Source organism: Saccopteryx leptura, chromosome 2 (genome assembly GCF_036850995.1).
Source record: "Saccopteryx leptura isolate mSacLep1 chromosome 2, mSacLep1_pri_phased_curated, whole genome shotgun sequence".
In the NCBI taxonomy this organism is placed as follows: domain Eukaryota; kingdom Metazoa; phylum Chordata; class Mammalia; order Chiroptera; family Emballonuridae; genus Saccopteryx; species Saccopteryx leptura.
Genome location: NC_089504.1, coordinates 26,584,956 through 26,607,975, shown reverse-complemented (window position 1 = coordinate 26,607,975; position 23,020 = coordinate 26,584,956).

The following is a 23,020-nucleotide window of genomic DNA, read 5'->3' as shown; positions in this document are numbered from 1 at the left end:
GGCTTCTTGGCACTCAGAGCTCAGCGTAATGACCCTTCTTTTTGAGGCCTTCCCTGGGGACCCAATATAGGAGCTACTTAGGCCTATACCTTAGCATGTGCCTTTTTAAAGTTATTTTTATGGGCCCTGTCAGTGGCTTAGTGGATAGTGCATCAGCCTGGCATGTGGACGTCCTGGGTTTGATCCCTGGTCAGAGCACACAGGAGAAGTGACCATCTGCTTCTCTCCTCTCACACTCTCCCCCTTCTCTCTCTCTTCCCCTCTGACAGCCAGTGGCTTGATTGGTCCAAGTGATGGCCTCAGGTGCTGAGATTGGTTCCTTTGATTCGAGCATTGGCCCCAGATGGGGGCTGCCCGGTAGATCTTGGTCAGGATACATGCGAGAGTCTATCTCTGTCTCTCTATCTCCCCTTCTTGCACTTAAAAATTTTTTTTTAAATAATTTTTTAAAAATTACTCCATTGATAGAGAGAAGCATCAACTCATTTAACTTAGCTGTTGCATTTAGTTGTGCACTCATTGATTGCTTCTTGTACTTGCCTTGACCAGGGGTTGAACCTGCGACCTCTGGTGTGCCGGCTTGACAGTTTATCCATTGAGCCACCCAGCCAGGGCCAGCATGTGCTGTTTAAATGGTTTTTGTTGTTGTTGTTTTTCCCCCCTCTTCCTTCTCCCAGTGTAATATTATGAGAGCAATGACCTCTCATGAAGGCAGGATGCTTAGAATAGTGGCTCAGAGTAGAGGTTGGCAAACTTGTTTTGTAATAGACTAGGTAAGAAATATTTCAGGCTTTGAGGGGCCATACAGTCTATGCCACAGACAATATATTAATGGTAGACATGGCTGCACTCCAATAAAACTTTATAAAAACAGGTGGTAGACCCATAGACCCTAGTTTGCAGACCCCTGGTTCAGAACATTAATTGGTTTGAATTGGCTGAGCCATGTTTGAATCCTATCTCTGCCTCTACTCATCTTGGAATCTTGGGCAAGTTCCTCTATTTCTCCACGCCTCAGTTTCCCTGCTTCATCTGTATACTGGACACGATGCTAGAACCGGTCTCATTGCTTGCTGTGAGTGCACCTTATAGAGCTGGCTTGTTTGTTGCTCAATCTCCAGCCTCTTCAGAGATGCCTGCCTGGAGCAGGGGCTCAGTGTATACATGTATTTGTTAAACAAACGAATGGCAGGCACTTCCTGGGTACCAGTCCCTGTGCTGGGCTCCATGGGGATGCTGACGAAGTAGCTTGTCGGGCTCACTCTCCTCACTGTGCTCAGAATTGCAGGGCTGTGGCAAACTGGTTTTTGCAGCATGGGTAGCAAATGCCACATCCCTTGGATGGTGATATCAATGAGGGAAGGAAGGAGTTGTGGGAACAGTGGAAAGCTGAAACATGCATGTCCCTTCTAGGTTGTAGGCATGAGCCATGCAGGTCCAAGTTACAGACCTGGTTATTCAAAGAAGTTGGAAGTATGTACTTGCAAGTGTAGTCTTTCTTTTTCTTTAAATTTAAGATTTTTATTTTTATTTTTTTTACAGGGACAGAGAGAGTCGGAGAGAGGGATAGATAGGGACAGACAGGCAGGAACGAAGAGATGAGAAGCATCAATCATTAGTTCCTTGTTGCGACACCTTAGTTGTTCATTGATTGCTTTCTCATATGTGCCTTGACCGCGGGCCTTCAGCAGACCAAGTAACCCCTTGCTCAAGCCAGCGACCTTGGGTCCAAGCTGGTGATCCTTTTGCTCAAGCCAGATGAGCCTGCGCTCAAGCTGGTGACCTCAGGGTCTCGAACCTGGGTCCTCCGCATCCCAGTTCGATGCTCTATCCACTGTGCCACCGCCCGGTCAGGCGCAAGTGTAGTCTTTCAATTGTTACAAGGAACAACTGTTTAGACTGGGTGACCAGAAACCAGATCCAACTCCCAATGGGTCAAATAGACACAATTGCAGTTGGGTTCAGCCGTCCCCTTCTCGCAAGCCCATTTTACAGATAAAGAAAACAAGGGTCAGGGAGGTCAAGCCACTTGCCCACAGATACACAGCTAACATGAAGAGGCTCTGGGGTTTGAACTCGGGTTCAGCTGACTTCCAAACTGAGTTCTATGCTAGTTGCTCCAATTGCCATTGAATGAAGAGGCAAAGGGTGGCTTGCAAGATCTGTTTTGGTGACTGGGAGCTCAGCAGCCCTTGGAATCTCACCTTTACCCTGTCTCCTTGCCTTGAGGGTTGGCTGCAGGACAGCCCCTGTGGACAGCTGACCTCAAAAACCAGTCAGAGGGATGCCCATCCCCACAGGACCCTGCTCCTTGACCCTCCAGGGTGCCCCTCACGTCTCCCTCCAGCCCAGTCTCTGCTTGCCTGTGTGACTTCTGCAGCCTTGCCTTTAGTGTCCAGCCCCCTTCGGCAGAGGAGCCTGGGCCTCAAGGCCCCTTTTGCCTGTCACCCTAGATGACCCATGAAGCCTGAAGCTATGACTTCCTCCTCGGTGGTGTCTGGTGGCGTAGACACAGCTTTTGAAGTCTGACAGACCTGAATTGGAATCCTAGCTCTGCAGCCAGGCACCTGCTGGGTGACCTTGGATCAGTTCCTCCACCTCTCTGAGCCTCAGTCTCCATGTCTTTGAAGCAGGTGCAAGAGGCTGGGGTGTTTTTTGCAGAGATAATGTGTGCGCTCTGGTGGCACATGGGCTGGAATGCTGGGGTTACGCACCAGTGGCAGGTCCCTTCTCTCCTCCTCCTCCGCCTGTCCTCTGCTGCTCCCGACCCTGGCCGGCCCCTGCTGCGGCTCTCTCGCCTAGATGCTGAGAGAAGTCTGTGGAGCCTGGGTGGGTCTCTGCCCCTGCATCCCCTCTCCCCAGTGCCAGGGCAAGGGAAGGGTTTGGGCATAAATTACGCCCATCTGTTCCCTCCCCGCTGAGGGAGGGGAAGAGGGGAACCACATGGGCCTTGGTGGATGCTGTACTTTCCATGTGCAGCTGTCAGGAACAATAGAAGGGAAGAATGCAGGCTCAGCAAGGAGTCCACCCCACCCTGCCTCCCTGCCCCTAAAGGGGACTGATCGGGGACTGGCGATCCTCCACATTCTCTGGGGGCTGTGCTGCTGGGAAGAGATGCATCTCCTCATGCCGGCCCAGACTGTCCTCCTGGCTGCCCACGTGACCCTTCAAATTTATCATTATTCATTCATAACATCGTTCATTCATTTATTGATTCCGCCAGTGTCTCCTGAGCACATACGTACTCTGGGCCAGCCAATGCTGTGGGCTAAGAATTGCGACCAGCTCCTTGCCTTTGGCCAGCTCCCCATTTGGTGGGAGAGACAACATGGTAACCATCCCGCTTTGAGTGTGGTGGTGGAGGAGTGTGCCCTGGGCTGTTCAAATACAGAGGCAGAAGGCCTCCTAGCGCCATCCTGTGATCCCAGGGAGTTGCTATGGACAAAGGGAAAGCACCCAGCAGACTTAGAGCAGGGAGTACTTGGCAGAGCAAGGCAGCAAGAAGTGCATTGTGGGGAGTGGAAACAAGCCCTTCTCTTTCCTCTGTCTTTCAGTTCTTCTCTCCTGGGTCCTCCTCATCAGTGGTTAACTGTATTCAGGTCTCCCACCTTAGAGAAAACCCCCTCCACCTGATGTCTCTCTCTAGTAGCTCCTGCCCAACAATTTCCTTCCCAGCCTAATCCACCAAGTAAATATTTTGTGCTATCCATACTGTCTCCTTTTCCTTCCCTCCCACTCCCTCCTCATTCTACCTCTACTCTCGTTGCTTCACTCAAACACTTCTAAGAAGACCATCACGACTGCTACGTTCCTGAGTCAGTAGGCATTTACCAATCATTGTATTTGATTGCCAGTAGTACTGGACATGAGACCACTCTCTCCTGATAGACACACGCACTCCTCATGCTTTGAGACAGCAGATTCTGGGTTTTCGCCCTACAACCTTGGCTGTTCTTTCTTAGCCTCCTTTGTTGGGCTTCGCTCTTGACTACCAGATATTTAAATATTAAATTTCCTCAAGGCTGGGATGCAGTTTCTCCTGTCAGCTTTAGTTTTCTTTATCTCTAGGTTGCCTAAACCACTCTCAAAATTTGATTACCGTCTCTATGCTGAAAACCCTCTATCTACATCATCCTGTAGAGACCATAGACCAAGCTCCTATCTAGCATCTCCACATGGATATTGCCCTAACTTCCCAAACTTAACAAAAGAATTTGACATCCTTCCTCCTATCCTGGTCCCTTTAGGTAGTGGTTCTGGGTTCTGTCACACAGGCAGCAGTATGGGTTAGGGACTTGGGTGCCATCCCTGGTCACTCATCTTCATCACCCCCTCTCATCATAACACTGTACATCCTGCATCCCGGGAAACCCTAGTCCTGGGTACACTGGAATGGTTGATCACTTTACTAAATATGCAAATTTAACCCCCCAAATCTCTACCAGGATTTAAAAGGCCCTGCACAACTGGACCCCTGACTACCCTCACCTTGCCCCCCCTCTTTTCCCTCTTGGGGTTCTAGACTATACTGCTTCATCACTCAGAACATTTGAGCATTCCACTGTTTTCTGCATCTAGAACATTCCTCCCCTTTGGCTGAACTCCTTTTCACTTTTCCAATATCAGATGAAATATTTCATCCTTTGCTCAGAGCAGCCATTCCTGGTATCCCCAAGAGTAGATTAAGTTGTTCCTCATTGTACCTTTCTCTTAGCCCCTTCCCACAGTAATGGCACAATCAGTCCACATCCATCTCCTCAACAAGAATGTAAGTTGCACATCAGGGACTATGACTATCTCTATTTTCCACTGTGCCCTAGTATGGATGGACAGGTGCATCTGAACTCATAGGTGGCAGCCTGTTAGTGACGCTTTGGTTGAAGGGAGAAAGGCAGAAGTATGTTCTGGAGAGAATATTTTGGTGGCTTTGTAGAGGATGGATTGGAGAACACCTGTCCATTGAGGGAGACTGGTTAGGAGGCCCTTGGGGCATTTTAGGTAGCATGCACTTATGAGTGAGTTGGACTGGGGAGGCTGTGGCCTCATGAGGTTGGTTCTTTATGACTTAGAGACTGACTTGCATATGGACAGTGACGAAGCTGGAAGAGTTGAAGATGTCTGTTGGGTTGTTATGGGTTGGAGGTTTTTGTGTCTGGGGGACGGTCATAGGGTTAGGCACGATACATTCCGTTGTGACCATGGTAGACACTGGGAATCAGTCAGTGTGGCTGTTGTGAATTCTGAAGTGCCCGGTGCCCATGTGTTTGTTAAAACTACATTTCCTTGAACCCTCCCTGGATCCATTTACCCCCCCCCCACACACACACACACACGTGCACACAGAGACACACCCTCCCAGGTCCTGGTAGAAAAGGGCAGGAGTCATGGCAAGTCAAAGAGGGAGATACTTTTTTGGGACTCATGGAGTGTTTTGCCCAGACCGATGGACAGAAGTCTGGGCTGGCAGTTAGGATGTCCGGGTTTCATGCCCACATGGTGCCTCACCAGCTCTGGGACCTTGGGTAATGCTACCTCTCTGCATCCCTCACTCCTACTTCCAGAAGGGGTTGAATGAACTCAGTCTGCTTATGAGAATTATCTGGAGATGTTTAAAAAATACAAATGATCAGGTCCCATCCTCTAGAGAGTCAGACTTAATTGGACTAGGGTGTAGCAAACACCCTGGCCCTTTTTGAAGCTCGCCAGAGAATTCTTATACTCAGACCGAAATCTACTTCATCAGATGACCTTGGGGCCTTGTCAACCCAGAAAGTCCAACCTCAGAGTGGCCCTCTTTGGGCATCTGGGGTGCCTGGTTTGACCTGCCTTCCGTCTCTGCACCCTCCGTCACCTGCACCTCATGGTCTTGGCCTTGAGCTTGGGCTCTGGGGTAGCAGCCCAGGCAGTTTTTAGCTGAGGCTGGGAAGCAGAAATGCAGTCTGCGGAGAGAGGGGGTGGGGCGGGAGTTCTGTGAGGAGCAACAGATTGAAGCTATTAACATTTGATCAGTTTGGTATTGTTCTTCTGGAGACCACAGCTTATGAGGCTGCTTAATAAATGTCTGGTTGGGATCCAATCCAGAGCCGCCAAACGGGTGTTGCTATGGTTTCTGAGGAGGTTGTTTCCCACACAAGTTACTGCTTCCCACCCTGAACTGTAAAAACTCAGCGTCTTCCCTCTGTTCCTTAACTCTGTCCCTTCCTGGTGGAACCTGTGGTGGGAGAGCATCTTGGCCATTGGTGGCACCGTCGGTGCCAGCCCCTGACAGCAGCCCCACGTAGCCTCACTGTCCCCTCTTCCAGGTGGCCCTGTTGCTCAGCTGGTGTCACCCTCATGCCCGGCTTTCAGGGTACCTGGGTATGACCTCATTGCCCTTGATCCTGGGAGAGGAGTGGTGGTCGGAGGCTGGGGCTGGCAGGCAGTGTGTGTACCTGTGTGTGTGCATGTGTGTGTATGTGTGTGTGCATGTGTGTGTATATGTGAGCAAGTGTGTGGGTTCTTCCGACTGAACATGCGTAGGTGAGTATGTGAAAGTTTCTGTGTAGTGTGTGTGTTGGTTGTCAGTGAGTGCGTGTGACTGGCTGTGACCCTGTGTGTGCGTGCGCGTGTTTAAGGATGTGTGTGTGTGTGAATGGCAAGAGTTGGGAGTAAGCATCCAGGGAAAGCTGCTTAGTCTTCAAAACATGTATTATCACACATTTCATACAAATGAACACTGATAAAGTCCAACATAAAAACACGTATATAAATAACACCCAGCTTAAGACAGAAGACTTTACTAGACAGTTGAAGCTATGTGTGCATTCTTTCCTGATTGTAATCCGCCCTCAGAGTGGTGATTGGGGGTTTATCCTTGCCATAATGACACTTTCCCCATTTGTTTTAACAGAGTCTTCTCCCACTCCGGTGTTTCTCTGTAAAACATAATTAAGTGTGTGTGTGTGTGTGTGCACACAAACACGTGCGTTGGGTTACACGGAGAGGAGGGGAAGTGGTTGAGACGGGAGAAACCTCGTGAATCAGAAATGCTTTTAAAATGCAGTATCCTCTTCTAGGTGTGTAACTGAAGGGAGCTTCCGAACCTCTCTGAACCTGTCTCCCATCAATAAAAAGATGAGGATGAAAAGAAATGACATGTAGTTAGAACTCAATCATATTTAATTAAAAATAAATAAATAAAGAGGAGTCAAGAAGATAGCCAACTTTGCAGAAGGAAAACAAACATGATTACATGATTAGATATATATTATTCTGAGCAGGTGGAAGTATGCTGGTTTAAGCTGGATCCTCCCTTCTTCTATCTTTCTTCCTTTCCCCTCCCTCCCTCCCTTCCTCTCTCCTTCCCTCCCTCCTTCCCTCTCTCCCTCCCTCCCTCCCTCCCTCCCTCCCTTCCTCCTTCCTCCACCTCCTCTTCTTCCTCTTTCTTTTGTTAGTTGTTGCACTATTTTCCTCTCTTGGAGTAGTTTTATGCCTGTGTTTTGGGAAATTCAAGTAGAACCAGTCTTTCCCCAGCAAAGGTCTTTAGTTGAAGGTCCCCTGTCTGCTCACTAGTAATTAAAACTATACATAAAGAGGATTGTTTGAGACGTGGTTGACTTTGAATACGCAACCAAGGTAAGTGAGCATTCCACACAAATTCTGGCTGTCAAGCAATTTCTGAGCTGAAATAAAACTTCTTGAAAAGTGAGGCCAGGATCAGGTCTTAGCTACTGTTAAGAAACAGGAGGTCTTTACCAGTTTGTTCTTCCTTTCAGTCACTCACCCAGCTACGTCCTGGGCTTCCAAGGTGCAAGAGATCCTGGTTGGAGAGAAGACACTTCAAAGGTGCAAGAGGTCCTAGTTGGAGATAAGACAAAGAGACAGGGGAAGATGACATTTGCTGGTTTTACTGGAAACACACAGCATTGTTGGAATGCACGGTCAGCACTCCACTGCCCTGCCTGTCTGTGCTCAGCAATGACCATGCACCTCAGATTGAGAACTAGAAGACATGAGATGCCAACTAGGTGGTATAAAGTCCAGATAAATGTGAATAATCGGCGGGCGGAGGAGGGGCAGAAAGAAACTGTCCTTCATGGAGCCCTTATTTGTACCAGGCATTGTGGGGGGTGGGCACTTGGCCTAAATTGATCCTTACAACAGCCACTGAGTAAATATTATCCCCATTTTATAGGCGAACAAACTGAGCTTAGAGAGGTTAAAGTGTTTGTTTGGTAAAGAGCCAAGCAGAGAGTCAAACCCAGGTTGGTCTGACTTTCCCAGCCCAGTGCTGCTCTCTGAAAAGAATTCTGTGGCAAGAACTATAATATGACTTGTGTAAGGTAGTTTCCAATGAATAAGAGAACAAGAATCTGATACTGACATGAGTTATTGAGAAAATCCAATGAGAGATAAAATATTTTGGTTAGCGTTTGTCTCAGAAAGCTTTGGAAAGCCGGTTGTATATTTGGCTTTGAAGGAGTGGTCCTTTCATTCCAGGAACCTCAGCGTTTTTATTTTCTGAGCCTATAATTTAAATCATATATTCCTGGTACAATGTCGAGAGAAGATACTTGAGACAAAAGAAAGAAGGAAATAATATCATCTGTCAGAGTTTAGGAGCTGAAATCCAAGTTTTATAATCCCCTCTAAACAACTCTGAGCTTTAATGATTTGCTAGAATCACTGAGAGACTTATGTAGCCCAAGTGGGGAAAATGCCTTGATTGCTCCGACTGCTAAGAGATTTTTCAATTACTTCATATAATTTTTTATAGTTTTTTTTTAATTAAAAAATTATTTTGAGCCCCAAATGATCTCCACAGTTTCCTTAGATGGGATTAGACATGAGTTTTAAGTTTTCAGAGTTCAACTGGTCTGGAGTTTCCTGTGTCCTAAAAATGTCTTTAATTAAAAGCAAGGAAAAAAAAAATGTATTTTTTTTTTGTCCTCATCAAACTAAAAAATGGCTGAAGGGATTTTATTCAAACTTTCCCCCAAAATTCACCTTTTGCCAAGACCCAGCATGGAAAATTTCAGCCCAAAAGGATCACTCTTTGGCAAGTTACCCGAGCTAATGAAAACAGAGGGGCATAAAGGGAGTCTGTGTGTAGCTCCAACTATAGTGGTCACTGGAGTCCACATTGTATGAGAAGAAGGGCCTCATTCAATAACCCCCCTTTTAAGTCTTTCTTATCATCAATATGGATGAGACTTGGATTTGAAGTGGTCACCAAACAAAAAGCACTTACTTTATGAATACAATTTGGGTAGTGACATTATTTCAAGTGGCTTTGCTCAATTGTGATTGCATTTGGAATAAAGTTATTACAAATGGGAAGGTAAGAATTGTTTCAAGGAATGTTAACGCATTCATTTATTCATCCACTCATTCATTCTTTCATTCATTTACTCACTTATTTTACAAGTGTTTACTGAGTGCCTGCAATGTGTGTGGCACTTTCATAGATGCTGGAAATAATATGGCGGGGAAATTGATGTGTTTCCTGCGCTCATGGGTTTACAGGGGAAGGGAAGGAAACAGTTTATATTACAAATTGTGACAAATTCTGTGGGCAAGAGAATTGGGTGCTGAGATAGAGAAAGTCGGGAGTGGTGGTGATAAGGGGTCTGTATCTTTAGGGAGGCTGGTGGAGGTCTAACACATATCCACTTACCACTTAGCAAACATTTAGCGAGTGGCCACCATGCCCCAGAGTCCTTAGTGGGAAACAGAGCTGAATCACACCTTGATTCTGTCCTCAAGGAGCTCCCAGACCAGTGGGAGAGTGGGCAGGTAAGTGAGGAGCTCTGATATGGTGTGGCAGGTGCTTTACTGCAGTCATATGCAGTGTCTACTGGAGGGATGGGGAGGAGAGCTGAATAGTCTCGATTGGCAGTGGCCAAAGAATGCACCTCTCAGGTGAGACAATCCAGCAGGCATCTGTGAGAGTCGATGTTGGGAATAGAGAGATGTGTGAGAACCAGGGCTGCCTTCAAGGAGCCTCTGATCCAGTCTTGCTCCTTGACTCACCTGTTTGGTGACTAGGAGCCTGTGGTGCCCGGTCCACCTCTCAGCAGCAAGCCTGGAACGTGAGTCAGAGTAGGTGCTTAGTAAATGGTGGGTCCCTCTCTCTGATATCTCATGGGGCACTCTTCTGGGTTTAGCCTAGGGTTTACGGGCTTGCCTTTTGGAGTAAGACTGTCTGGGTTCAAATTCTAGCACTAGGACTTCCTAAGCTGTATTACTTCAGGCAAGTTCCTCTCTGCGCTACAGCATCCCAATATGAAAGGCGGGATAATCACAACACTTATGTCTTAGGACTGCTGTAGGGACTAAATGTGGTCATTCTGTACAATCACTAAAGGCATGGCCATCACATATCATCCCGATGTGTCTCTGAGTGTTGCCCCTCACTTTCCCACAACTCACTCTTCATTCTCTCTAGAGATTATGGGTAGGGTACTTTAAATGTCAGCCACTGTGCTGATGATTCAGTCATGACCACACCAGAACCCTGGGTCTCCATCTTACAGGTGGTTAAATTCCGAATCTTTCTAAAGGAAAATTCTTTGCCTCTTCCCGCCAGTGAAGTAGTTATTTGTTATCTCTGTAACTCCAAAGAAATTAGGGGTGAGTGCCTATTCATTTTTCATCAGCACATCTGGCTTTTAGGCGAAAAACTCTGCCAGAAAATTTGAAATATCTTGTTACTTTAAACATCAGAAGGTTGGGAGATTTCCCATTATTAATTGGAAGTAAAAATTTCTTTGTGGCCCAGAGCAAGGGCAAAATTGTGATTTCACAGGTCAGCAGAAAGCTCACCGTGGTTGTTTTAGCTTGGTATTAATTTAATTTAGGGAGTATAAAGACCAGATAAATGTGGTTTCCAGAATGATAAATCAATGTGGCCATGTAAGAGCAGCCGAAGGAGACTCCTGAACTGGGGGAGGGGGGGAGCATGGCCCACTTGTGGGCTTAGGTCATTATTTCATCTCCCTGAGCCTCAGTTTCCCTTTGTGTAAAACTAGGATAACAGAAGCTTGACTGTGGGGCGGTTTGATAATTCAATGAAAGCATGCTCATGGAAACAGATCAGTACTTAGAATGAAATACTGTTCACCCTGGTTTGTGCTCCTGACACGGGATGTGGACTCACGAGGGGACAGGGACACTTCCTCCTTTTTCTGTTTTCTGAGTCTCTGGATAGGTCAAAGGTCGTGGTAGCCCCGAGGAATTCTAAGGAAACCTATTAGGGGATTTAGGCAGGTGGTTGGGTAGGTACTACTACTGGGAGGTCTGTAGTCTCCTCTAAAAAATTGCCAATTCCTTGCGAGAATTTCCCCCATTTTCTTCAGTGAGCTTGTTTTTGTTTTTCTCCCCCACGTGTTCAGTTGCAATGGGTACAGGGGATGCAGATGGGGGGGGGGGGGGCTTGATTTGAGTGTGCGCACGTGCGTGTGTGTACAGTGGTGTGTATGCCTGGGGCCTGGCAAGCTTATTCAGAGGCAGCTTGGTGTGTGCCTCCCCAACTCCCCTCCCCAGTAGCGGGCTTCAGGCCACCCTCCTTCGGCCACCGCATCCTTCCCTTTCATCTCCGGGGAGGCAGGACAGAAGCCAGGCCCTGCCCAGTGCTCCCAGCCAGGCTGCCCGCGACCAGCCTTGCTGGGCCTTTCCGGGGCTCTGCGAGGCGCAGTGGGGCCCGGGTGGCGCGCCTGGGTCCCCAGGTCGCCGGTGCGGGCGCTGGCGACAGCCCTGTGCGCGCAGCAGGCCGCACCGCCAGCGGCCCCAAGAACTGACCAGGCCGTGTGTGAGCGCCGGGATTCCTGCTCCTGCCTTAAATATGCCGGTTATTTTTATCTCCCTACGTCAGGCAGCGAAGGCCATCCCACCAGTGGCCTCGGCGGCTGCTACACAATGTTTCCCTTTAGTCGGGAGGGGAAATGGAGGGAGGCCAGACTTCCTGATCACATGGTGCTGAAGTCAATGAAAAAAAATTAAGGGGGACCCCTCCCTTTTTCTTCCACGCCTGATCCAGACCTCCCTCCCGCTCCCCCCACCCAGCCCCCTTGGGCTCCGTGCGTCGGAGAGAGACTCAGGCTCCAGGCAGAGGGCCAGCGGGGCAGGAGAGAGAAAACATAAACACGAGATTGTTGCAGTAATTGGTGGCTCTGAAAACACTGAGGAAATGAGAGGCTTGTACGAAACATCAGCCGACAAGAAACGGGGTGATGTCAGACAGCCTTCCAGGATTAGAAACCCTTAAAAGCTCCGAGCCCACGGCCGCTGCGCAAAGTGCTCGGCTCTCCCGGGTAGGAAGCAGGATTTCGCCGGACTCTGGGCGCCCGCCGCCCTCTCTTCCTCTTTCTTGCTCCTTTTCCCTCTCACTCTCCTCTCTCTCTCTCTTTTCTTTTCCCCTCTTTCACTCTTTTTTCTTCTTTCTTCTCTCCTCTCTCTTTTCCTTCTTTCCCTTTCTTTTTCTTTTCTTTTGTATTGCATTTATTGGGATGACACTGGTTAACAAGGTTACCGTATACAGCTTTGAAGTGCACAATTCCACAACACATTATCTGTACACTGTATTGTGTGTTCACCACCCCAAGTCAAGTCTCCTTCCATCACTGTTTTCCCCCCGCACTTTCCTCCTCACCGCACTGTTGTTCCTGTCCATTAATTTTTCTTTTATTTTCAGTCCCTCCACCCCACCCCCCTCATCCCCCAAAGGTGTCAGCCTGCTCTCTATCTATGAGTCTGCCTCTGTTTTGCTTGTTGGTTCATTTTGTTCATTAGATTCCACGTGTGAGTGAAATTACACCGTCCCCTTTCCCTGCTTGTCTAAAAGGAAAGGGAGAGACCACATCACATCATTTCAGTTTCTAAGATACCTGGTACTTTTACATCTTTTTCTCACTTTGAAACACCAAACCACGCTAAACTCTGAAACAAAGCCAAAGGGAGCAAGTGACACTTAGTGTTGCTTGACTTGGCTCTAAGGCTCTGTCTTTCTCAGTCCTCTTCCTGTCCCCTTCCTCTTTTTATTGGGTTAGAACCCACTTTGCAACAATGTGCTAACAGTGGAAGGGCTGGAAACAAACAAGAGCATATATCAAGGAGGAAATGGAATTGAATTCCTGCATGAGTCTGGCAGGTTTAGTGGAGAATACAGATTTCCCAGTTACATGTCACCTGGCACCCGGCTAATAACGCCAGCTGCTGCCACCTCATTTTCTTGTATGACGGGATAATTAAAAGACTCCAAATGCGCGTGCGCGCGCACACACACACACACACACACACACACACACACACACACACGAGTCTCACTCCTGGCTCTCCCCACTCCCCCCCAGCCCCAGCCCACAGGGCAGGGCAGCTAACAGTCAGTGGGCAGGGTCTGGTGCCAGATCCACCTGGAACCTGCCTGCATCTTTAAGTTGGAGGCCAGGTCTCATCTGTTCAGTGACACAAAAGGTGCCGCCTGTTGGGCTCTTTCCAGGATTAATGAGACGATGCTTAGAAAGGGCTTGAGCCCCTTCAACCAAAGGCACCCACGACACCTTTTCAAAGAATGATTTATGTCCAGCTTTACCCAAATAGGAACCAAAAGAGGCTTTTCTCTTTTCCCATCTTTAGAGCAGTTCAATTTAGCACTTGGATCTTTGCTTTGGGGTATTTCATAAGGTTTAGAATCTACCTTACTAGTTACTCTCTCACCCTCTACTATGAGGGCAGCTTTTCCCCCCTCTTTCTGAGACCCAGGGAAAGGTCACATCAAGGTTGAGTCTGTACACCTTCGGAAGAATTGGACCTGTTCCACAGCCTTGGGTTCCTCTTACCGCTGCCCATGGTGAGAGCAACACTCTTCAGCCTGAACCCCTCCCCCACACACTCAGAAATCTTGGTGATTTAGCCCCTCCCCCCCAATACTCTATACTCCTGAGCTGTAGTCATTTGAGCCAAGTGTACTTTTTGGTCTGATCCAACATACCCACCAAGAGCTAGATAACAACCCTATTTTCCCGTTCTTGTGGGCACGTTTTCCATCTTTGATACTCTCCTTATGCTCTGCACACCCCAAGGGGAAGCCTCATTACCCCTTCCCAGTTCTATGATGTCCCTAGGTGAGATAGGGGGTCTCCACTCCCTCAATTCATCGACCTAGGAAGCATGGGCTCTTCCCTGTCTATTCCTGCACCCTCCTCATACATATCCAGGTGAACAGATCCCGCTGTCGTCGCCAGAAAAATCTCAGGTCCTCCAAAGCTCTTCTCCATCTCCTGGAGTGAAAACCTTCCTTGGCTCCCAAGGCTGGCCCCTTTCTCGGGGTGCCTGGGAGTCTAACGGTTTGAGATGAAATCCCAGATTTGCGCGTTAGTAGTTTTACCAAATCAGGTATGTTACTTGGCCACTCTTAGTCTTCGTTTCTCAGCTCTAAGGTGCGGATAATGGCAGACCCACCTCATATAGGTTTGTTGGGAGGATTAAATCTGACAACAGGTGGCCCAGTGCTTGCCACAAAGTAGGTGCTTCATAGACGGTAGCCGTTAGTTATTACGCGCCACACAGGTGCTTCTCGGGTTCTACCTTGCTGCAGGGTCACCTGGGGGAGGGCTCGGTAAAACCCAGGTTCCCGGGCACCACCCCACGGCTCCTGATTCAGTAGGAGCAGCATGGGGCCTGAGGGTCTGCATTTCTAACTGGCGGCCCACGCTGCCGCAGCCGCTGGCCCACGGACCACACTGGGCTGCGCGTGGACAAAGTCAGATCTGCTTGTGTCTCTGGCTCCTTTTGTCCACACTCCTTGGCAAGGTCCATGTGGCCCTTCTGTCTCCTGGCCCAACTCACCTCTCTCGACCACTCATGTAAAACTTCCCAGCATCTTCTCTGTTGACCCCCCCCCCCATGCTTCAGCCCCCTGTGCTGCTAGAGCTGCCTTTCTGCTGGGAAAGTCCCTTCCGTATCTTCACTGCCTTGCGAGCATCTCCCTCTCGAGGCCCAGGTGCAAGGCTTCCTCTTCTCTGAAGCCTTCCTGGCTTTTCCTCCAGAGCCATCCCCCTCCCTCCTCTGTGCTCTGTTCTCCACTCAGACTTTCTCATGGTGTTCGTTAGATTCTGAGCAATGCTCTATGGATGTGCCTTCTGTCCCGCTGGTCAGTGGGCTCCTCCAGGCAGAGCCCAGGTCTTGTTTGTCTCCATGTTCCAAGCGTACACACAGTCCCCGACTCATAGAGGGGCTCAGGAACTTTGTTGAATGAATAAGAGGATGAATGAAGCAGCAGCCCAGCCTCTAGGGTTCTGTGTGGTCTCAGACCTGCTCCCTGGGCCCCAGCCTCCATCCCAGACCTGAGGTAGGGAGAAAACACTGTTATTCCTTTAAGTCTAAACTCCCTCTTCCTTTACGTCGCTGAATCATCCTAATATTATTCTCCCCACTCATGAGAGGGTATTTGAGACCGGGGGAGAGGAAGTGACTAGCAAAGGTTTTGTAGCCCAGATGTGCGAGAGCCAAATCGGGGTCATTTGTATATAAAGATCTCCTAATCCCACCACACACACACACACACACACACACACACACACACGCACACGCAGACACACACGCACGCAGAGATCTAGCAATTACTTCCTTATGGAGGTTAAGGCCGGCAGCCAGGTCTTTCGGGAAGTTGAATTGGTTTGGGTGCTTGTCCAGGGTTACTCCCCAGTCTTCAGCTCTAGGCTTGGGGCTTCCAGAGCATCAACCCTTTCAGACGAGCCTAATTGTAGAGAGATGCTGGATCCCAGGATCCCTAGACTGACTGCGATGGAAAGGCTGGGCCATCACCTTAATCGAACCTACTTTGCCTTCCTGTGGCCAGGTTGAGACAGAGAGGGCTTGGCCTGGGCCCATATCACCCAGCTTGTGAGTGAGCACCTGAGCTGGGCCTGCCGTCAAGGCAGAGCTTTCCCCTTCCCTTCATCCTGCCAGGTTTATTGGGCCAGGCACTCATGGTTTTGAGATTTATTTCCCACTTGACCCCTTTGACCATGACCAGACCCTGAAATAAGAACTTCAACTAGGAAGTTTATTTAGACATCGATGGAGAGGTAAGGTGGGCAGGTACCCTGACCGAAGCCCAAGGATTGCTGCATTGTCTGCACTTACTGTTTAACTGGAGACAAAGGAAGACGTAGATTTTGACCTTGGGCAGGAATGACATTTCTTGGGCAGCCATCTCCGTGCATTCTTGACACCCCCAGATGACCCATTGCTGAACATCATCATCAGGGTCACCCTCTGTTTGCACATTAAATCTCAGGGAAGTCAGATAGCCTCGTTTGATATGCCAGTTCTTAGCCGAGTGGGACTAGCAAGGGATGTAACCTCTCGGAGCCTCCATATACCCATCTTTAAAATGGGGGTAAATGAAGTACCTGCCATGCCTACTTCTTCACCGTTGATGAGAGTCAGATGGGTCTGTCTATGTAGGGAGGGCTTTATGAAGCCATTGTAACATGCAGGTTGTTAACATGACCATTGCTGGGCTTGGGCCAGCTGGAAGCAGCTCGTTCAGAAAGCCGGATTCTCAAGATGGAGTGGTGAAGGGCGGGCACAGAGGTGGAGGAGAAGAAACCACATCTATCCACTTGCCGGGCACCCTGTGTGCTCTCATTTCAACTTCACCATGACCCTGTGGAGTAGGTATATGTAGCGCATTCCATGGTGGCCCCCAAATATATGTCTGTGTCCCAACCCTGGAAATCTATGAATTTTACCTTATTTGTAAAAAAGGTCTTTGCAGATGTAGGAAAGTTAAGGGTCTTGAGATGAGATCAGCTGCAATTATCCAGGTGGGTCCTTAATCCAGTGACAAGTATGTCCTGACAAGAGAGCAGAGAGGAGAGATGCATGGGGAGAAGAGCTGAGGGCTGTATGAAGGCGGAGGCAGGGGTTGGGACGGGGCAGCTGGGAGCCGAGGAACACCTGGCACCACCAGAAGCCGGAAGAAGCAAGGAAAAGCTTCCCCCTGGCGCTTTCAGACAGAGTGCAGCCTGGCTGACACCTTGTCTTTGGACTTCTGGCCTCCAGAACTGTGGGAGGATACATTGCTGTGTTTTAAGCCACCAAGTTTGTGCTCATTTGTCATGGCAACCCTAGGAAACTCATCCTGCCTTCTCTTTACCCCATTTACCAAAGGAGAAAACTGGAGCAGAGAGGTTGGAGGCCTCCTTCAAAGCCATCTAGCCAACAAGGGGCTACAGGTCCAGCTCAGGCTCGTTGGAGTCCAAGGCTGGCACTCAGACCCCCTCCAAGGGGAAGCAGGAGTGTATGAAGGATGCAGAGGCTGGTCCCCCAGGATGAGAAACTAGACTTCCTGAGCGAGGACAGATGGGAAGCGGTCCTTTCATTTGCAGGGCAGATCTTTTAGGCCCGAGAATTCCCTAGGAGAGACGATTTTGCCACAAAGCTCACCCAGGTGGTGAAGAGAAGAACTTAAGGGGAGTTTTGGTGGTTGGATTTGGAGAGATGGTGCCAAGGGCTATGGCTCTGGGGCACGCTGGTTGAGCAGCTCATCCGCAGAGGGACCCGGACAGCCATCTGCCCATCAGCCTGAACTTGGAATTTCTTTTTTCCTCCCCTCTTTTTTTAAACACAGGCCAGGCTGGGAGGGACCTCAATAAGGAAGGAAATCAATAGGAAATGCCTTTAGAAAATGAGATTTTTCAGAAAGCATGTCATGCCATCATTCTAGTTGCACAGGCTTTGGCCCTGAAATCAAACAGGAAATAGGAGGAATCAAAGGCAGCCAATGAGAGGACAGCACAGAGGCCTCCTGTTCAGAAGCCAGCTGTGGCGACAGGGCTGGCAGCTGGGACTATGGAGCCAAGTCACAGGGAGGCCAGTTGAGCACATAGTGGGTTTTGGCCTGGAGAAGAGTGACCTTGGCTAGAACAAGAGTTTTATTTGTACAACTGATTGGCTGGTCATGAGGCAGGGGGATCAGGTGTGTCCAAAGGGGTCCCATGAGAATGTATGACAACCATTGATCTGGATGCATCACAGGAGGCAATAGAACAAAAGGTTAAAGATTCCAGAGCTGGGTGTTTGAATCCCCGGTTCACCTCTTACTAACTTGGGCAAGTTATTTAAGCTCTCTGTCCTCTGTTTCTTCATCTGTACTATGGGAGTAACAGTCATATCTTCCTCGTAGAGTTATTGAGAGGATTACATTTTATTAAATGTCAAGTTCTGGGAATAGTACCTAGCATATAGTAAGCACCTTGTAGATGCTAATTATATTATCTCTTCTTGGAGAGGTCAAAGAGGTCTTTCTAGAGACACTGAACTGGAATTTAAAAGATGAGGGGTAGGCATTTGCTATGTGGAAGCAGGTGGGGGAAGGCACACCAGGCAGAGGGACAGCAAGCAGAGACAAGGAGAGACCCACACGGGGGTGCTTGCTCCATGTGGCGCAGAGTTGCAATGAGAGGTGGGGCTGGAGGGGTGGGGTTAGGAGCGCGGACATCATCCTGTAGGTGAGCCTGCATCAGAATCACCTGGGGAGGGGGCTCGTTAGAACATACAGGTTCTCCCCACCCCAGGGCTTCTGATCCCCTACGTGGAGGGGGGGGGGGGCGGAGGATCTGCATTTCTAACAAGTCCCCAGAGGACAGTGCCGCTGGCTAGTCCAGGGACCACGCTTTGAAAACCATTGCTACAGATGAAGACAATTGGAGGGCTGAGGGCAATTTCAAGATGGGGTTCAAGGGCAGCTGCAGGGAAACAGTCTTGCTGCTCTGGAGGCCCCACTAGTGGCCACCTGAGACTGGAGTGGAGATTGTTGGGAGCAGAGTAGCAGGAGCTGACATCCTCTGTTCTCTGACGGCAGCTGCAGCCTCGAGCAGCGATTTCCAACCTTTTTCGTCTCACACACAAACTACGTAAATACTAAAATTCTGTGGCACACCAAAAAAAATAAAATTTTTGCCAATCAGATAAAAAAAGGGTATAATTTTGATTCATTCACGTTGGATGGCTATTGTGTTGACTATTGTCTTTTTTTTTTTTTTTTGACCGTCTAAGAAGGGAAAAGAGATCAGTGGCCCTGACTCAACAGTCAGGTATTGCATGTTTTAAACATTCTTGTAGCACACCGGTTGAAAATCGTTGGCCTGGAGATTGGCAGGACCTGGGAAAGGAGAGTCCAGCAGGATGGTTCAGAGGGCAGTGGCTGGCTGGGTGCCACTCCAGGCAGCTTCATACTTTATTTTCCTCTTGAATTAAAGGTAGGTGATCTCTTCACCAGGGAAGGTAACCTTCTTCCTGAGCATCCCAAGATCCCAGGAGCAAAATCCAGACAGCAAAGGAAAACCTCCCAACATAGCTCCTTCCAGACCCACGGCTGCCACCCACCTGGGGCTCTGTCAGTAACTGCTGGGGCAGCACATGGTTTCCTGGGGTCGCTGAGCAAGGGAGGACAATTATCAAGGCCGCATCCCACCCCCTCTCTGTCAGTGCTGGGGGAAAAACAATATTTAGTTAGTTAAACACCCGGCTACGGTTTCATTTGAAAAGCTGGTTTTGATTAGAAGACTGCAGGGGTTGATTTATGAAGACAGATGAGAAAAAAGAACAAGAATAAATGTGTAGAACTCACCCAAATAACAACTAAGGGGACATAAAGTAGACAGAGTCCTTGCAAGTGGAGATGGAAGTGACTTCCTAAGCATTTTGGTCTCATCTTGGGGTCACGCAGTCACAGTTCCTGGTGGTATTCTTTCAAGATCTTTGTCTAGCTGGGTTTTAAATCAGGGGATGCATCAATCAGGGGTTGAGGTGCACGCTTTTCCTAGGCAATTCTCGCCTCTGAAAGGTTTTTTTTTTTCATATATATTAAAATACATATTTTCTTTGCTTCCTGGTGACAGGCTTGTGCAAGGATGTTCATTGGAGTATTGCTTGAAAAGGAAACATGGAAACAGTCTACAGTGTCCATCCATGGGAATCGGTTACGTATAGCATCACTCCCCCAGATCGTGCAATTGTATGGGGAGGATTACAAAGAATGCGACGGGTCTGCTATATGTGTGTGCAGCCATCTCAGGTGCAAACAGTAGGATTCAGGATAGTATGTCTGGCTGATTGCTTTAACACACACACACACACACGCGCACACACACAAACAGATACACCTGCATATCTCCCCTGTGAACATACATGCACATAAACTCATAGACAAAGGCTTGGAAGGTTGCACACCGGGGAGTCCGGCTTGTCGAGTCTGTATTGTTTGCTTTGAGACTGTACTGATGCATTGTTGTGTAATGAAGACATCATTTGAAATGCAATCGCCTCTTTACCCTGAGCTCCTAGGAGAAGAGCAGAGCGATGAGCGCTGTAGCCCTGGCTCTCTTCACCTTTCCTCCAGGACCTCGGCAGTGTCCTCCAACTCTTTGGTACCTACCTCCTATCTTGGGTTTCTGTAGGTGCCCACCTGCTCTGTGAGCTTCCCCTATGAAATGCTCCCCAACACTTAACCTGGCCTTGGCCGCTCCTCAGCCTCAGTGCTGCTCCCTGGCTCACCATCTCCGATCCCGATCCCGATCCCGATCCCGATCCTGAGCAGATCGGCTCCCAGAGCGCCGTCTCCCGGGAGAGCCGTGTTTCCGCTCTTGTTGTACACTGGCTCTGTCAGTTTCGCGTGCCCCCATTTCTCCGCGCCTCCCTCTCTGCCTCCTCTCCTTCCTCCCTCCTTCTGGAGTCAGGGGCAGTGGGGAGGCGGACGGTATGAGCCACAACACTACACCAGGTAACACTCCGAAGTTCCCGCCCCACCCGATCTCTGCATAGCTCCGGCCCACCGGGGTCTCCCTGTCCTCTCCCTGGCCCAGTGCCTAGAAAGTTCTGGGCAGTTGTTGTTTCTGCACCGATTCCAGGATCTCATTCCTGGGAGGTCTGGCCTGGTGGTGCCCACAAGTTCATGGTGGGCACCCAGGAGAGGTCTCCTTCTGGGACACTCACGGGATCATGTTTTTCCACTGCCCTCAGTAAGCTAGCCAAGGAATATGCGAGCTCATTTGTAAGCTGAGAAGATTGGTTTCGATGGTTTCGGAGCTTGCTCCCAGCTCTGACGTCCGGCGTTTCATTGCATGCCTTTGTTGGTGATCACCTCTCCAGGGTGGCCCTGGGACCATCTTATTCCATTCCCACGACGACTCTGTGGAATAGACAGGGTAGTTCATATTTCTTCCATTTTACAGCCTAGGAAAACAAGATTTTGAGATGGTCAGGACACCCAAGGTCATTTAGCTGGCGTTGGGTTCTGGGCAGGTGTTTGCATATATAGCGTCTATAGAGAGACTCACCAGGCTTTAGAGCATCCCTGGTAGATCAGAGGGAAGGGATTTTCCCAGCAGAGGGCAGAGGGCAGAGCAGCACACAGGACTGAGGTGAGGTGTGCCTTGATTAGCTCAATGAGGCTGGAGCAAGGGGTGTGGGAAGGCAGTGGGAGGAGAGCAGGCTGCACAGCCTTCTATCGCTTTATAAATAAGTTTGCCTCAAATACTTCCTCCTCTGGGAAGCCCTCCAGGCAGCAATGTGCCCGTAAATGTTTAACAATAGTCCCTCAAAAACAAAAACAAGAATTAAAATAACAACCTTCATTTATAGCGCTTACCAATTACTCCCACCATGGCTGAGTTCAAGTTAGCAATGTAGTCACTAAAGACTTTGTTAAGAAGAGTTGCCTCTGGGAAGCCAGTAAGGGTTACCTCCAGCTCACCACTGAGTAACTAACTGTTCTCTTTGCTCTTAAACCTCTGGTTGCCCCTTTGACTTAGCAACTGTCATGCTGCCGAAGCCATCTGTGAATAAGTCTCTTACACTGGACCGTGCCCGTTTTGCAAGGGTAGCGTCCATGTTTGATGAAGTGATTTAATGATGATTAAGTGAGTTAAACCTAGTGAAATGCATAAACACACGTGAAGTCCTCAGGACAGTTCTGGCACGAGCAAGTTCTCTATCAATGAAAGCTGTGCCTACTAGCAGGCTCTAACCCAAATGGGCACACGAGGCTTTACTTTTTCTTATTCGACTTGTTTTTATAGACCACCCCTCACCCCAAACTAGCTTAAAATTCTCTGCAAACTTTTGGTTTCGTGTGGGAAAACGTCTCTTAGCCCACCCCTATGGACAGCAAGGGGCTTCCAAATCTATTACTCTCTTGATAATTGACTCAGTGTTTTGAGTGGATTTGGATTCTCATGTGGGCTCTACTATTTTTATTTTTTTAAAGCTGGGTTTCTGAATGTATTGCTAGACCCTTCTGAGTCAAATTCCATTACCTGAAAAAGAAAGATAATGGCACCGTCTTTCTTAGGGTTAGTGAGACTGATAAATGAGTGCGGAGCCTGGGCGGTTCTGCCCCCCCCCCCCCCATTCAGTGTTTCTCTGCCCTGCTCCATTGGTGCCCAGGAGGCTGAACAGGATAGCATTTCTTGTCTTCTGTCATCCCCCGGAATTCGGCCAATGGGAGGTAGTGTCGGAAGATTGAAGGGCATGTGGGCAAAAGAGAAAGAGGCTCCCCTAAACTGCTCCCCACGCTTTTGCTCAGTTCCGGCCAATAGCCACATCCCTCTGTCCACACTTTAGCTCCAGCTCCCATTGGTGGTGGCCAGTGTCCTTGGGCTCTAGTTAAACAGCAAAGGCTGGGGGTAGAGAAAGTAGGTCGCTACTATGGTTAGTTCCTGGACGTCTCAAAATCCATTACTATTCCCCTTAATCCTACCCAGACCACAACAAATAGTCCCTTTAAAAATTTAAGTGTGCAAGGTGATTGTGTCATCTGTTTCCTGACAGTACCCAAACAATGTCAAGCCTGGTGCTTGGACACACAAGACAGACTTATTAATTATTTGCAGCCACTCTTAAAGGTTGAAGGTGGGCTAAGCACTGTGCTAAGTGTTTATACACACACACACACACACACACACACACACACACACACACTTACACATTATATCATTGAATCCGCATAACAACTCTATGTGGAAAATACTATTCT